The sequence below is a fragment of the Geotrypetes seraphini genome, chromosome 3 (genome assembly GCF_902459505.1).
Source record: "Geotrypetes seraphini chromosome 3, aGeoSer1.1, whole genome shotgun sequence".
NCBI classification, from domain to species: Eukaryota; Metazoa; Chordata; class Amphibia; order Gymnophiona; family Dermophiidae; genus Geotrypetes; species Geotrypetes seraphini.
The window spans coordinates 219,559,231-219,576,993 of record NC_047086.1 but is presented as its reverse complement, the minus strand read 5'-3'; the positions used below and the strand labels follow the sequence as shown (position 1 = coordinate 219,576,993).

At 40.4% G+C, this 17,763-nt stretch overlaps 1 long non-coding RNA gene across 1 annotated transcript in view; it reads left to right on the top strand.

The window, feature by feature from the left end:
* The window catches only part of LOC117356349, a 28,894-nt gene extending 11,654 nt beyond the window's left edge, over positions 1 to 17,240 (top strand). The window contains exons 2-3 of the long non-coding RNA XR_004538622.1: positions 15,236 to 15,380; positions 17,126 to 17,240. This is a non-coding gene — a long non-coding RNA (uncharacterized LOC117356349). The remainder of the gene's footprint in view (positions 1 to 15,235; positions 15,381 to 17,125) is intronic.
* Positions 17,241 to 17,763: the final 523 nt, after the last annotated feature.

Sequence of the window (17,763 nt, the reverse complement as noted above, 5' to 3'; positions counted from 1 at the left end):
CTGAGTTCATTATTTGAAAATTGTGTCTGGTTCCGTCCTGGAGCAACGGATATCTAATTCCACTGCCTGTTGGGAGATGAATGGAAGATAAGTGCAAGTTTCTTACAGTTTTTTGCTGTTATTTGCAGTTTAACTTGTGTATTTTAAACTGTAATTTTATAAACCTTTTTCATGGAGTTTTTTGACCTGGGATATGTTTTGTATGACAGTTTATAACTGGTCATATAGTTTCTTGGTTGCTTCCTTGAAACACTGAGGTCTTTTTCTCCATGTTAGATACTTGCCTTTCAGCCTGCTACCTTCCACTATTAGCAGCTTTACTTGTAATTTTTAGTCACCCATATCCCTCTATGCCTCTCATAAGGAGATGTGCATCTAGTTTGCTTTTAAATCCTAGAACGGTGGATTCCACAATAACCTCCTCTGGGAGAGCATTCCAGGTGTCCACAACTCGTTGCGTGAAGCAAAACTTTCTGATATTTGTCCTGGACTTGTCCCCCCTTAGCTTCAGTCCATGTACTGGTGAAACCTAATTTAGAATACAATTTTGGAGGCTGCACCTTCAATAAGATATAAACAGGATGGAGTTGGTCCAGGGGACAACTATTAAAATGTTCAGTGGTGTTCTTCATAGAACATCTAGGGACAGAGTTCAAGGTCTTAATATATCTGTTTTGCAAGAAAAGAGGCAGAGGGGAGATATGATAGAGATGTTTCAGTACCTCCATGGCATAAATGCACTGGAGGTGAGTCTCAATTGAAAAGAAGCTCTGGGATGGTAGGGCATGGGATGAAGGTATAAATGGACAGATTCAGAAGTAACTTGTGGAAATACTTCATGGAAAGGTGGTGAATTAATGGAACAGCCCTCCCGGTAGAGATGGTAGAGATTAAAATTGTATCTGAATGTAAGAAAGCTTGGAGCAAGTAAATAGGATCTCTAAGGGAGAGTAGATAGCATGGATGGGCAAACTGGATAGTCTACTCTATATGGTCTCTATCTACCTTTATTTTACACTGTTTTTATGTTTTTCTGTGGAAACAGGTAGGGTTACCTATCATGAGGAGGAAAAGAGGTATTAATATGTCAATCACCTACCATACATGCTATTAGCTATAAAATTGCTAGGGGTTGATGGGTAACTACTACATTCTATAAACAGTTCAAGAGCCAGCTAGTAGGCCCTCTTGCATAATTGTATTGCACTCGGTTGGACAAAACTAAGAAACCATACTCCATGTGAGTGACAGGGGTAATTGTGATTGATTGCATGTTCTGAAAAAGCTAGTTAAAATCTATACAATATGATAGTTAAAATAAAGCTTTTAAAAGAAGGCATGGAGTGAAGGAATAATAATAATAACAACAGTTTATATACCGCAATACCGTGAAGTTCTATGCAGTTTACAAAAGATTACAAGAGGTACAAAATGAGTGACCTGATGAGAGAAGAGAGTGAGAAATAGGTCAAGAAAACCGTTGTTGAGAGTGGAGTGTGGGTCAGTTGTCTAGGTACTTCAGGAATAGGTATGTTTTTAGGCGCTTCCTGAATTCCTCGTAAGTGGAGGGCGAGAGCAATTGTTTTAGGTCTTTGCCCCATAATGCTGCTTGATGTGATGTGATGTGATGTGAAGGTGTTCGTAGTGTTTTTTTTAATTTGCAACCTCTGACTGGGGGAAACGAAATTCAGGTGTGAGATTCTCTTGTATTTGTTGGTGGAGAAGGTAAAAAGGTCTGTTATGTATTTAGGGGCTAGACAATATAGTACTTTGAAGCAGATGCAGGTGAACTTAAACTTTACGCGTGCTTCTGTCGGTAGCCAGTGCAACTGCCGGTAATAAGGAGTTACGTGATCAAATTTCTTTAACCCGAAGATAAGTCTGACCGCTGCATTTTGCACAAGCTGCAGACGTCGCATATTCTTTTGGGAAATTGCTAAATAGGTGATGTTGCAGTAGTCAAGTTGACTTAGTACGAGGGATTGTACCAGGATTCTGAATGCTGATGTATCGAAATATGACTTAACGGATCTCAGTTTCCAGAGAGTGAAAAAACCCCTTCTGATTAAGGAGTCCACCTGGTCTTTCATGGTTAGGCACTGATCTAGAGTTACACACAGTATCTTCATGGTGGACTGAATAGGGTAACTAAGATCGTTGATGCTTAGTGGGGTTTTGGTGTCAAACGGGTGAGGGGAAGCAATAAAGAATTTCATTTTTTCTGAATTAAGTTTGAGCTTGAAGTCTGTCATCCATTGTTCCATCACATTTATTGCTTCTGTTGTCTTAGGAATAGTTTCCAAGATAGAGTTAGCAAATGGGATGATGAGCGTAAAGTCATCTGCGTAACTGAATAGTTTTATCCCTAGCTGGGTCAATTGCCCAGTGAGGACATGTAGACATTGAAAAGCAATGGGAATAGCGGTGACCCTTGTGGCACACTGGAAGAATTGCTCCAGGTATCGGAGAGATCGTAGTTGAAACGTAGCTGATAGGTGCGAGATGTAAGGAAGCCCCGAAACCAGTTTAACACCTCATCCCTGATGCCAATGGCATCCAGGCATTGAAGCAATTTCTCATGGTCTACCAGATCGAAAGCAGAGCTCATATCAAATTGCAAGATCAGGGCATTGTGGCCCTTGCTAAACAATAGTCGCAGATAGTCTAAGATAGCCATGATTACTGTCTCCGTACTGAATAAAGGTCTAAAACCGGATTGAGTTTCATGGAGGAGAGAGAACTGGTTGAGATATTCCATCAGTTGGGTGTAAACCAATCCCTCCATGATTTTTACAATAAGTGGGATGGATGCTATAGGTCTGTAGTTGGTTATTAACGCTGATGGTTCTTTTCTATTTTTTAGGATTGAGATTATTATTATGTGATCGTTGTTAGTGAGGAACTTCCAGTTTTTTAGGTTATGGGCTAAGTAGTGTAGCAATGATAATTTAAATTCTAATGGCGCTGCTTTCATAATTTCTGGGGGGCATGAGTCCAGGACGCAGTAAGATTTAGAGTATTTGTTGTATAGTTTGGTGTAGTTATTCCAGTCTAAGTCTTGAAAGGAACTCCAGATCATGTCTGCTGGTATTTCGTTTCCTTGATCGTTAGCTATTTGGTGGTCGCTGGGGACGTTTTTTAAACAGTTGTTTCTTAGGTTTTTAATTTTTGAATCAAAATGCAGCACTAGGTCATTTGCAGAGGTTAGTTTAGAGTTGTGCACGGGTATGGTCAAATAGATTTGTGATCAGGTTGAACAGCTCCTTTGTATTGATTCCTTGAGAACTATTGCAAGATAAGTTGATTTTAGTAGAGTAGAATGCTTTACGTTTGTCTTTTATTAGTTGTTTGTAGGTTTTTATGTTGGCTCTCCATTTGTTACGGTCTGCCAATTCTCCTGTTTATTTCCAGGTTCTTTCTAGTCGTCTAGCTAGTTGTTTTGATTTTAGGAGTTCGGTGTCAAACCATTTGTTATATTTATTTGCATTGTTTTTGCTATTATGTTTAGGGGCTATTTTATCTAGGATTGATGTGCTGGTTGTTGTCCAGTGATCCCAGAAATCGACTCCTTCTACTATCTCTGTTTGCAGTTCGTATTGAGACCAGTAGTCTTCTGGATTAATGTACCCTCTTGTGTGATGCTCTCTTTTTATCATCGGACGTGTTTTAGATTTTCGGTGAGACCAGATTAATTTGAAATAGTAAGTGAAATGGTCAGACCAGATGTCGTGACTCCAGGAGCCTACAGGTAGAGAGATTGCAGGGTTAAGGATTTCCTTTGTGGACATGGCTACCACATCTAAATGATGACCTTTTTCGTGTGTTTGTGTGGGTACAGGGAGGTTGTAGTTGAGTAGGGAAAGAAAGTTTTTAAACTCTTTTGTGTCTGCATTGTTCTCTTCATCTAGGTGTATGTTTACGTCTCCTGCTATGATATTGTAGGAAGGCCCAATTGAATTGTGTAGGACAAATTCACAGAAGTCCTCTTTGGCTTTGGTCCAGCTTTTTGGTAGGACATAGAATAGTATGCAAGATAGGGATTCTTCTAGTTGATTGTTACTGATTTTACAGGCTAAGATCTCTAGTTTGTCGGTCACTTTGGAATCCACTAGTTCGAATTCAAATCCTTCTTTAAGAATAATTGCTAATCCTCCACCTTTTTTATCTGCGCGGTTTAGCGTAAGGATTTTAAAATTGTCAGGTAGGAGATCAATTATTATTGGATCATCTTCAGACAATAGCCATGTATCGGTTAGGAAGAGGCAGGCTATTTGCTTGCTTATGATCCAATCTCTAATTAGGAAGGCCTTATTCTGGACAGATCTTGTATTAAGATATGCACAGGGAATAGATGTGGTTGTGATAGTTTCGGTGGAGGTGGTGGTTCTGATGGGTTTTACTTCCTTTGTTCTTTTTTTAAAGGTTCGTTGGTGTCTTTTTTTTATTTGAGATAACATTAATGTGATTTATTGTGTCTACCTGTGGGTTAATGATGTGCGTGTCTGATAGGTCGGGGTAGTAGATTAATTGTAGATGTGGGTAGAGTGAGATAACATTTTTGATGCTACCATTTATTAGAAAGATTAGTGGGAGATTCATGATTGTAGGAGAGTGTGTTTCTTCCTGACGGGACTGTTTGGTATCGCTAAAATTTTTGGATTATACTTTGTAGGCTGTTGGGTGGATTGATGTGGTTCTTTAAGATGACTGAGGTGTATATTGTTCTTAGGGTGTCCCAGTAGGTGACCCGGGTGGATATAGTTCTTATGAAGTCCTAATTACAAGCATCAATAATTGTACATCAATAAAATAATTGTGCATTCATCTAACATTACACTTGCAGCAAACAGTTAAACATGCTTCTATCGCTTGCACAAGCTTCAATAATTGTACATTCGTCTATTAATTATACATGCAGCTAATAATTACACATGCATCTATCGATTGCACATGCCCCTGAACAGTTATGCATGCATCTAACAGTAACGCATGCCTCTACATGCCTCTAGATTGATATTCACGCAACTAACAATTACACATGCATCTATCGATTGCACATGCCCCTAAACAGTTATGCATGCATCAAACAGTAACGCATGCCCCTACCGCATGCTGGTATATTATCTAATGGTGCCTCTAGCGCATTCACATATATCTAACCATTACACATGCCTCTAATAATTAACTATGTCTACCGGTTGTCTAACGATTGCGCATGCATCTAATAATTACACATGCCTCTAACAGTTATACATGTCTCTGACAGCTACACGTGCCTCTAGTGGTTACACGTGCCTCTAGCTATTGCGCATGCATCTAAAGAACTGGCTATTTTAGTGTGAGTGTCTGAGTTTGGCAGAGAACTTGAAAAGTTTAGCTGGCTGTTGGTGTTGGAGGTAGTGGGTAAAAGGGCTGTAGTAGGAGGTCCGTTTTAGCCGCTGTGGGGGGAAGGGCTCCCAGGACGTTTCTGGGGACGGAGGCATGTTTACAGGCCTGGCCGGGCGAGGGGGAAGGCGGCTTGGGTACCCTGAGGTTGTTGGACTCAACGTGGGCCGTTGGAGACCGTGGGGGTCGGATGGGGAAGGTCGATTACCTAGCCTCGTCTTGTGCGGCAGGTTCGATCTGTGAGGTTTTCTTCACCAAGGACGCTTCACAAAGGCGCGTACTAAGGCGCACGCGCCTTTGACGTGCGCTGAACGGCTGCACGCCGTTAGCGCTGCTGGTCAAATCCTTCTCCTGCTGGCTCGGGGGAGGGGCAGGAACGGCACTCACGTGCCTCGCTGGAGCGAGGCTCCCAACAAAATGGAGCTCGGCCACTGCTGGTCAAATCCTTCTCCCGCTGGCTCGGGGCAGGGGCAGGAATGGCACTCGCGTGCCTCGTTGGAGCGGGGCTCCCAACAAAATGAGGAATGAGGAGTAGCTTTGTAGTTAGTGCACTGGTCTGCTTACCAGGGTTCAAATCCCACTCCTGCTCCTTGTGACACTGGGCAGGTCACTTAAATCTCCTTTTGTCCTTGGTATAAAATAAGTACTTGTATATAATGTGTAAACTGCTTTGAATGTAAGCACTTAAAGGCAGTATATCATATCCCACCTACTTTGCCTTAAAAATCTAACAACATGTAGCTCATAGCAACTTTAAAATGTTTACAAAGATATTGGTGACAACATTATTCTGTTTGGTACCCAAATCTGAGTTTGTGCCTGGTTGGCTGGCCCTGGGCAGTATAAGAGGAATTTTGGTACTTAATATTGAAAGCAAAGCAATTAAGAGTGTAAATGCTATTACTTTCAGTGAATGCAGAGAAGGTCCATTGGCCTTTTAGCTTATAGCCTGGCAGTTCTGAGTAGGCCCACTCTTACTATCAGAAGCTAAGTAGGGTCAGACTTGGCTAGTACTTAGATGGTGGCAGCGAAAAGGGCGAACAGAATGCTAGGAATGATTAAGAAAGGGATCACGAACAGATCGGAGAAGGTTATCATGCTGCTGTACCAGGCCATGGTGCGCCCTCACCTGGAATACAGCGTCCAGCACTGGTCGCCATACATGAAGAAGGACACGGTACTACTCGAAAGGGTCCAGAGAAGAGCGACTAAAATGGTTAAGGGGCTGGAGGAGTTGACGTACAGTGAGAGATTAGAGAAACTGGGCCTCTTCTCCCTTGAAAAGAGGAGACTGAGAGGGGATATGATAGAAACATTCAAAACATCGAAGGGAATAGACTTAGTAGATAAAGACAGGTTGTTCACCCTCTCCAAGGTAGGGAGAACGAGAGGGCACTTTCTAAAATTAAAAGGGGATAGATTCCATACAAATGTACGAAAGTTCTTCTTCACCCAGAGAGTGGTGGAAAACTGGAATGCTCTTCCGGAGGCTGTTATAGGGGAAAACACCCTCCAGGGATTCAAGACAAAGTTAGACAAGTTCCTGCTGAACCGGAACGTACGCAGGTAGGGCTGGTCTCAGTTAGGGCACTGGTCTTTGACCTAGGGGCTGCTGCGGGAGCGGACTGCTGGGCATGATGGACCACTGGTCTGACCCAGCAGTGGCAATTCTTATGTTCTTATAGGAGACCACCTGGGAATACCAGGTGCTGTAGGCAGCAACATAGCAGAACCACACATCCGAGATGAACCTTCAACTTTAGACACTTCCCCCAGGTTTTCTTAATTAAACTCATCATCATGATCATCCCAAACCACCTATCCCACTGCAATTCTATAACAACACATAATTGAACATCATATTTGTGTAGTAACCTTTGCTCTGTGCGTCTATGTGTGTGTGTGAAATTAGGACAATTTTCTAGAGCCAGGTAAGTGGGCTATTTGAAAACTGCCCATTCTTCCTGTGGGTTAAAGTATGCATTGATGCAAGGTATGCAACTTCTTTGAATTGTCTCACTCTCTGGATCTGTTGTTTTGCTTTGATTGCAGCTGCTCTTTGCCCAAACCTATATTGAAATGAGAAAAAATCACTCAAGACCAATTCAAAGTATTATATGGATGATATAACAAAGTTCACAGGTTTGCTCAGAATTATGGAGGGGAAAACTGGGGCGAACCCCAGAAAAACCACCTCACAGCCCAATCATCGCATGAAAAGTAAACAGAGCATTATATCATTTCATATATGTTTTTGATGTGAAAAAACTACTGTTTACTGAGCTTGTAGTCAAAAAACTAAACAAACTTAACTTGCAGCTTGCGAGTTCCGACATGCATGTTTCGGTCCTGCCTCAGGGAACGCACAGGAAAAGATGAAAAAACGCTCATGCAATGGGTATAAAGAGATTCTGGAAAGAAAAAGTTAAATGAATCAATGCTTTATTCAAAATCAAATTTAAAAAGAGTTCATGTAAAAAGAGTTCATGTAAAATTAAAGTGCAGTTATAGGCTATACAGGAAAAAAAGACTCACCAGCAAGGACTAAAGTCTCATATAGCGAAGCGCACAGCTTGGCAGCTTTGAAAAGGTAACCAGAGCGGAAAAACCGCCGAGATTTTAAAGGGCTCCAAATACGTAATCTCATGCCTAATGCACGTGATGACGTCACTCCAAGTACGGAAACACAGTGATGCCAAAAGACTGAAGGGACTGCCCAGTTAAAAACAATGCATTTCTCAAAGCAACAAAGGTAGATATAGAAAAATGGAGATTTACAAAGAAAGAGATTTACAAAAAAGCGCGCCACTCAATTTCACTATTGAGGCCCTGTGGGTGCAAGGTGTTTAATCTAAAAATCCAAAACTGCTTCCTCACATGTAGCTTGGCTTTCAGATTGCCTCCACGGGGTAGCACAGGGACTTCCAAAATTGAAAATTGCAAGGAAGTTAGATGATGATTCTCAGTAACCCAATGTTGGGTGAGAGGGGCTTCCATCACTCGAGTGGAAATCCTGCTAAGATGTTCTCCAATACGTACTTTAATGCTTCTGATGGTATGACCCACGTATAGCTTATTACAAGGGCATTGGATGACATACACAGCTCCACTAGTTAGACAGTTGGTAGAAGGTATATTAGTACGTTGATGCATCCATGAAGGTACATTGATGTTAGTGAGTGGCACACTGTAAGGACAGACTTTGCAGGATGAGCAAGGGGAATGACAACTCCCAGGTGTACTCAACACAAGGTCCTTGGATAAAAATTGGGACCTTGTCAGACATTGTTTAAGGTTTCAACTACGGGAGTAGGCGAAACGCGGAGGATCATGAAAAACAGCATGATGTTGTAAGATACTCCAATGGGATTTTATGATGCGTTTGATCTTGAAAGCTTGCTGGGAGTAAGGGATAACACACACTGGAGAAGACTCAGACTCCTTATTATGAGAAGCAAAAAGAACTTCTCTTGGAGCAAATAAAGCTCTTTTAAAAGCTTTCTTGATAACAGAGTGAGGGTACCCACGTTCCCTGAAGCGTTGCTTCATATCTTCAGCTTTAAGCAAAAAATCCTCTTGAGTGGAGCATATGCGGCGTAGCCTTAAAAACTGGCCCGTCGAGATATTGTCACGCAGATGTTTAGGGTGATGGCTGTCATACCTCAGGAGGGTATTCCTATCTGTAGGTTTCCTAAAGATGGTAGTAGAAAACCTGCCATCCTGCAAAGAGATGTTAATGTCTAAAAATGACAAAGAATGCATGCTGAAATTGGTGGTAAATTGAAGGTTGGGATCACCTTGATTTAACCACAAGGTAAATGCTGTTAACTCTTCAGGGGTGCCCAACCAAACAGCAAACACATCGTCGATGTATCGTTTCCACGTTAATAAATGTGAAAAATATTCAGAAGGATATATATATCTTTGCTCAAATGCTGACACATATAGGCATGCAATGGTGGGGGCCATTTTGGCACCCATGGCTGTGCCTTTAATTTGGAGAAAGAATGACTGGTCAAATTGAAAATAATTCATGCCAAGGGCTACCTTGGCTATGTTAACTAGAAATTGAACCCGTTGAACAGACAGGTGTTTCTGTTGTAAATGATGAGTAATAATATGAATGGCTGCATCTTGTGGAATGTTGGTGTATAATGAGGCTATGTCTAGAGATACTAGAATGGCATGAGGAGGTACATCTTGAAAAGTTTCCAGAAGCTGGATCATGGCTCCCATGTCTTTGATGTATGAAGGAGATAACGGGACTTGATCTTTAAGTTGAAGATCTAAAAATTCCGACAGTGGTTCTAAAACAGAACCTATTCCTGCCACTATAGGGCGGGCAGGCGGATTCACCATGGATTTATGAATTTTGGGAACAAAGTATATTACTGGGATGACAGGATGTACACAGCACAAAAACTTATATTCCCCTTCAGTAATTGTGCCAGCTTCCAGGGCCTGTATTAAAAGATGTGTGATGCCCTCAGTTATTTCTGTGGTGGGATCATGATCGATAGGCTTATAGTATATGTTGTCTAATAACTGTCGCTGGGCCTCCTGGATATATGAAGATGTGTCCAAAACCACAATACCTCCACCTTTGTCAGCTGATCGTATTACAATATTTTTATCCGATGACAGGGACTTTAATGCTGTTCTTTGAGGAGGAGTAAGATTGTCTTTAACACGGGATTGGTGTGACTCAAGTTCAATGATGTCACGCTACCAGATTTTCAAAAACTTGAATGTGGGGATCAACTGGACCCGGTGGGCACCAAGTGGATTTCAATCTCCTCGAAGTGATCCTAGTATCCTCTACACTAACATCTATCTGTAAGTCTTGACTGGCATGTATGTCTTCAAAAAAATGCTTGAGTTTGAGCTTACGGATGAATTTAAAAAGACATATACAAGTGTCAAGTGAATTATAGTGTGTGGTAGGAACAAATGCAAGGCCTTTGGTAAGGACTTGCATTTCAACATCAGTAAGTATTCTCTGAAATAAATTGAATATTTGGGAACAACCTATGGTTTAGGGTTCTTGTGTCTCGAAGGCCGTTGATTGCCTGGTTTGGTACTGGGCACTAAAAAAGACTTCTTTTGAACGGAGGCCACTGTTCCTGGCGCAATTGTGACACTCCGTGCGGTGTTAGGGTGTGAGTCTTCTTCTGAGGTGTCACTGGAGGTCTGAGCATACGTGGGACGCTTGTTAACTTTACGTCTGGATTTATCCATCCATGTATAAACAAAACCTCGTTGATAGTCCAACTCATCCCTACGAAGCTTTTTAATCTTGGTCCCTCTTAATTCCAGTTTAAAGTCATCTAACTTCTTGGTCAGCTCTTGATATTGTGTGGTGTAAACATCATCTTGAATATGATCCTTCAGATACTCAACTTGTGTCTGTAAATCAATCTTATATTCATTTAATTCTACCTTGGTGGTCTCAATGATCAATAGCATCAAATCATATGAACACTTATTCAAAATGGCATTCCATTTCTGCAAAAAGTTGGTATTGTCTAGGAATAAGCGTGGCTCAGTACGCATGCGAAGGCCTCTGGGTATACGTTTAACCCTGCAATATTCTGCTAAGGTAGCAGCATGTAACCCAAACCTAAGCAATCACCTAGTCATGAATAATGGTTTAAAGCCACCCTGGGAAACACTGATGCATTCAAGAGACTGCTTAGGGGTTTTAAAGACTGGTTAAGCAGTTTGAGATTCGGTTGGCTCATGAAAAGTCCAAACGGAGTGCTGATCTTCCTTGGTATAAAGCTGGACACAGTGGCCATGACATCCCGGCATCTGGAGGCAAAGATTGAGAAACGGAGGGACTTAGGGGATAACTCTATATGGAGCTGCCCAGGTGAAAGCACCAAGTACTCGCATAAGGGCCAGTTTTCTGATCACTTGCATGCATATGTAAACATCCAAATATCCAATGACATTTAATGTGAACAATTGCAAAACACATCCGTAGGAAAGAGGAATCCAAACTATAGTCACATAATGCAAGGTTCCTTACTAGGAGTTACTGCCTAGGAAAAAGACCTAGGTGTCTTGTTGATGATACGTTGAAACCCTCTGTTCAATGTTTAGCAGCGCTAAGAAGGCAAATATAATTCTAGGAATTATTAAGTAAGGAATGGCGAACAAAACTGAGAATATTATAATGCCTTTGTATCACTCCGTGGTGCCATCACATAAAACTATGATGGTATTAGCAGAATATTCGAGGGGCATTCAATAATTTGTCTACCTCAGTAGGAAAAAGTTTTCACATTTTTGTTTTATTTTTTTATATAGTCCCCTGATAGCTCCATACACTTCATCCACTTTTCCAGCAAAGACTTTAACCCCTTTGAAACAAATTATTCTGTTTGACCTTCAAACTAGGATGTCACAGCTTCCTTGACATCATCACTTGAAATCCACTGTCAGCGGAGAGATTTCTTCAAAATTTGGAAGAGGAACTAATCCAAGGGAGCCAGGTCAGGACTGTAGAGTAGATGGTTCAGCTACCGAAACCCTCATTCTCAGAGGGCAGCCTGTGATTGTCGTGACATGTGAACTGGCAAATTGTTGTGAAGAAGCAGTATGCCTGCTGTGAGTTTCCTCATCTTTTTTCATTGATTAACTCCCGCAAAATTATTATTGTGTTGGCGTAACTCTCCCCAGTTATGGTTGTCTTGTGTGGTATGAACTCCAGAAGCAAAAGTCCTTCATCATCCCAGAAGACAGTTGCCATGGCTTTGCCTGCAGATTTTTCTGTCTTGAACATTTTTGGTTTGGGGGATGATTTGTGCTTCTACTGTATCGACTCTATTTTGGGCTCAGGATCTCTGTGATAAACCCAAGCCTCATCTCCAATCACCAAACAATGAAAAAAATTAACCTGGTCTTCATGGAGCATCTCCAAGTTCTCCTGATAGCATTGGTGCCTCATGACCTTCTAACATGATGTCAACTTTCTTGGAACCCATCTTGTACTAACCTTGGACATGCTCAACTTTTCATTGATTATTTTCCAAACTGTACCTGCCAAGATGTCCATTTTTTCAGCTATTCAGGAAACCTTAATTTGTCTTACAAAATTAAATCCTCAACTTGCTTCCATAGGCCGTCCAATGTGAGGGTCATCTTCAATGGACTCTCTACCCCAATTAAACTGTTTGCTCCAAAATTTTACTTTGTATGATGATGGGGCAGACTCACCATAAACTACAGTCATGCATTCATGGATCTCCTTTGGCTTTTTCCTTTCTTTTTTGATAAATTTTATCACTGAATGGTGCTCCAAATCTAGCAGTTTCTTACTTGATTCACATAAGGACTTTCCTGACATCCTGTCTCTTGGAATGTTAGACTTGCACAGAGCCACAACAGTGTAAGAGTAACCTTGAGACATGTCATAACATGCAGAGACTTGTTTCAAAGCGCTTGCTACTTTCATATTCAGGTAGATTAATTATTGAACGCCCCTCGTGAGAAGTATAATGTAATTATTACAATGACTTGGGAAAACCCACTGCTTGCTTATTTATGTATTTATTTCATTCGTTTTCTATCCCGTTTTCCCCAAAGAGCTCAGAATGGGTTACAGGTTAAACATACATATAAACAGTTAATAGGTTACAAATTGCACAATACATGTTTTTTTTACCTAACTTGACATATACTAGGGGTCTAATACTATATACAATCATGTGAAAAAATTAGGACACCCCATGAAATATTTAGTTCTTTCTTAAGAAATGTTCACATATCAATGTCAAATCTTTTTTTTATTTATCCCTGGAAAAGAAAGTGATGTAATTGCAGGTAGCGATCAGGTCAAGTTGAGGGTATACAAGTGGAAAATTGATCAAAGAGCCAGAGGTGAGGACTTCATTTTGTATTGGGTGGAGGGGCCCATCAGATATCCTGTCTAGAATCTGCTGAAGGAGGTATGCTCTTGTTGAATGCTGGTGCTTTTTTCCTCACATGCAATCAGTTCTCAGTGGCAATGAGATAGGCCTTAATTGCAGAAGATTTAGAGGCCACTAAGTTCAGAACCTATTAATTTCACATTGTTGCTGTCATGAGCATGGTAGAAGTCAGGCTGGGTGAGGTAGTCCTAAAGAGTGTTGAATGGTATTATTCCGATGTATATGATAATTACGTCCAGCAGGCAAGGGGAGAATACCAGGAGTGTGAAGGTTTGCTTGGAAGGGACAGGTATACTTTCTGATGTGGAACAGAATGTCCTTTGTTTTAATGCATACAAGAAGCCTTAGAACTTACCTTTTCAGTGGGAAATGTTTAGACTGTATCTTTCGGGGTGGGGGGTCTCAGGGGCAACATTGCCTGTGAGCTTGTGTTGTGGGTATCCAGAATTATAATGCAATTTCCGATTTGAACTGAAATATGATCTGTATTACTCCTGATAGACTTGTATGCACTCAAGTGAGTGACTTCACTAGTTCGGGCTCTTCATCTTTGAAAAGAGACAGCTGAGAGGGGGATATGATACAGGTCTACAAAATCCTGAGTGGAGTAGAACAAGTAAACGTTAATTGAAACGTTACTCTTTCAAACAGTACAAAGAGGGGGGGGATATACCGATTTTTTTTTCACTCAATTAATAATAAAGCTCTGGAACTGTGCTGGAGGGTGGAGTAACAGTAATTAGCATTATAGAATGAAATGGGGACAAATTTGTCCCTGTCCCCGCAGGAACTCAATTTCTCCAGGGTCACAAAGAGCAGCACTGGGATTTAGTCTCTCAAGCTCAGGGTGCTGAAGCAGTAGGTCTACCACTAGGCCACTCAAGGCTGGCTTTGTTTGTTTGATAAAGGCTCAGGTATGTTTGCAGGACTGCACTAAGGGCTAGATTCACCAAGGACACCGATCGTGTCCCGACCACTTTGTGATCACCTTGCAACCCCGACCCAACTCACTAACCTTCCTCCCGCACCCGATCCGATCCGTGCATGCAAATGAGGGGGAACGGCATGCAAATGTAGGCAGGCAGTGATACACACATACAAAAAAAGGAACACCAACTGGGCTGGCTGATCCCAAAACAAACGACTGCTGAGGACCAATCGCACATGTCCCTGCCGACTTTCCTGCTCCATGCCGCCCTGAAATCCTAGAACCAGAGGATGAGAACTCAGTAGTCACTCCAAAATCAACCTGGATGCCTCCAGGTCCAGTTGACCCAGTAATTGAAACTTTTCATAAACTTGTTCAGGCTGACATGGTAAAGATTGAAAAGAATAAACATTGTTATAGACAACATCATAACATTAGTAGAGAAGAAAAATCTGCCATCAAGACTCTTACGATGGATAAAGACTTGATAATAAGAAAAGCTGATAAGGGTGGTAAGATAGTTTTATTAAATAGAAATGATTATGTAGGTGAAGCACACAGAAAACTTTTTAGTGAGGACTATGATGTCCTCACTACAGATCCTACGGAATTTTTACAGGCTAAAGTTAATACTTTAACTAAACAAGCATTAGATAAAGGTTATTTAACCAAAAGGGAATTTCGTTTTCTTAATGTGCTATATCCTAAGATTCCAATTTTTTATTTGTTACCGAAAATACATAAATCTCAAACCTCCCCTCTCCCCCCCCCCCCCCCCGGGTAGACCTTTTGTCTCTAATCGTGGAGCACTACTGGAAGCTGTTTCAATATATATATTGACAAGTTTCTTCAAAATTTTGTGAAACAAACATCTTCTTATGTCCAGGACACAACAGAATTCTTAAGAAAACTTGAGGGAATTTATCCAGATCCTCATTCCCTGGTAGTCACTATTGATGTTTGTTCTCTTTATACCATAATTCCACAGGATGAAGCATTGGACATTATCCGGGAAACTTTGAATAAGAGAACTAACCCTAAAGTTCCGACGGAATTTATATGCCAGTTATCTGCTTTAGTCCTACAAGATAGTTTTTTTATGTTTGAAGATCATCTTTTTCGTCAAAGATCAGGTATAACGATGGGTATAACAGTGGCCCAGTCGGTAGCTAATTTATTTATGGATAAATTTGAACAGAAATGTATATACCAGTCCAATTTTTTTGAATATGTTAAATTTTGGACTAGGTATATTGATGATATATTTCTAATCTGGAATGGAGGACTGGAAGAACTAACAAGCTGTCTAACATATATTAATATGTGCCACCCAAAAGTAAAATTCACTCATTCTTACAGTTTTTCTTTCTAGATGTGTGTGGAGATTACTGATGGGAAGTTCTGTACAAAAGTATATACTAAGCCAAAGGACTATAACTCTGTACTTCATTTTTCCAGGGCTCACCCTGGTTCATTGAAGAGAAGTTTACCTTTCTCTCAATTTTTAAGAATTCGTAGAATTTGTACATTTACTGCAGAATTCAAAAAACAGGCAAATGTCCTGAAAGAGAAATTTTTGCAATGAGGTTACCCCTTGAAAATAATAACAGCAGCATATAAAAGAGCTTACTGTAACCATCGTGAATTTCTTTTGACTCCCAAAGTTCAGGGTAATCAGGCTATGCAAGAGCAGTGCATAACTTGTGTATTAACATATGCAGAAAATAGTTATCAGATTGTCCGATCTCTCAAGAAACATTGGGAGATAATAGCAGGAGTGTTTAAGGATTGTCATTTAAGAATAGCTTATCGACGGAATCGTAATCTTAAAGAGATATTATGCCCCTCAATGCTCCCAAACATTACCTTCACTAGGGGAAATGATAATCACACAAGCGGGAGTTGCCAAATGTGTGAGATAATGATATGTACTAAGAAAGTTTGCAATCCGAGAAATAAAAAAGAATTTATTCTAAGCCACACTTCTGATTGCAAAACTCAAGGGGTGGTGTATGTCCTTAAGTGCCCGTGTGAATTAATATATGTAGGACAAACGTCTAGAAAGTTTAACATTCGCCTTGCAGAACATAAAAGTAACATTAAGAATAAAAATATGAGTGCTCCTTTTGCAAGACACTGTATAGAAAAAAAATCATCATTTTTGGACATTGCGTGCGTTGATAATTGAAGTAATAAAACCAGGGAGTAGAAGAGATAACTTTAGGCGTTTTCTAGCCCAGCATGAACAATGATGGATTAACCGTCTGGATACTTTGTATCCAAGCGGTCTTAATAAAAACATGGAATGGCAATATTTCTATTAGTTCCTGTTGTGTGACCCTTTAGATCTGTGGGGTTTGAAAACTGTTGTGCACCAATCAAACATCTAGGGAATAATCAAGTAAGCACGTCTTTGAGTGCTTTAAATAGACGCTGTCGCCATCTTGTTGTTAACTGAAAACTGTGGATTGTATAGAGCAGTGGTCTCAAACTCACGGCCCAGGGGCCACATGCGGCCCGCCAGGTACTATTTTGAGGCCCTTGGTATGTTTATCATAATCACAAAAGTAAAATAAAATTGTTTCTTGGTCGTATGTCTCTTTAGCTATAAATGACAATATTATTATTAAGACTTAGCCAAAAGGAAAGATTTATAAACTATAAAGAGTTTTACCTCATGCAAAATTGTCATTTCTTTAATAAGATATTAACTATTTTTTGAGGCCCTCCAAGTACCTCCAAATCCAAAATGTGGCCCTGCAAAGGGTTTGAGTTTGAGACCACTGGTATAGAGCAACGTAGTAAGTACTGTTTTACTTGATAGTTTAGATGAATTCTAATATAAAAATAAATAAACATTTGTTTCTTTTTGATGCAGAAGCTTGTAATGCCTGAATTTTGGCCCTGAAGCAGCGGATAAGAAAATAACTCCGCAAAATGCTGGCCGCGTCGGCATTTTCTATAGGCTAAGCACCGCTTTAAAGATAAGTAACATATTAGTCACCGTTTTTAGTTTAATGGAGTAGTGCATAAAAACAGTTTATACAAAAAAAATAATAAAAAAAAAAAGACTAATATTTGAAATAATGGTGAATCTTTGAACTGAAGTTATAAAGAGGGAAAACGAGTTTGAATTCTTTATGGTAAAATAAGATATTAGAAAACAGGTTTTTGGCCCATGACTGGAGCAAGGAGCATTAAAACTACGCAGACCAACCCAGTCCGTGATTACACGACTGTGCGTAGGCTCCATTTCTGAGGCCTTTTCCTGTATGTATCAAAAAAATAATCATATTACCTTACATATAATTGTTATATGTTTGATGTACTCTTCCAGATAAGTGGTAAATTTATATATACCTTGGTTTTGATCACATATACCACTTGGATTAGTTTATTTAGGTTAAGCCCTGAAATCCTAGCCAACTTCTACCAGCCCTCCTCCATTTAGCTCTCTGCCCCGATTCTCCTGCCGAAAAAAGCTCTCTTCTCCTGCTTGCCGCCCTTCCCTGCAGC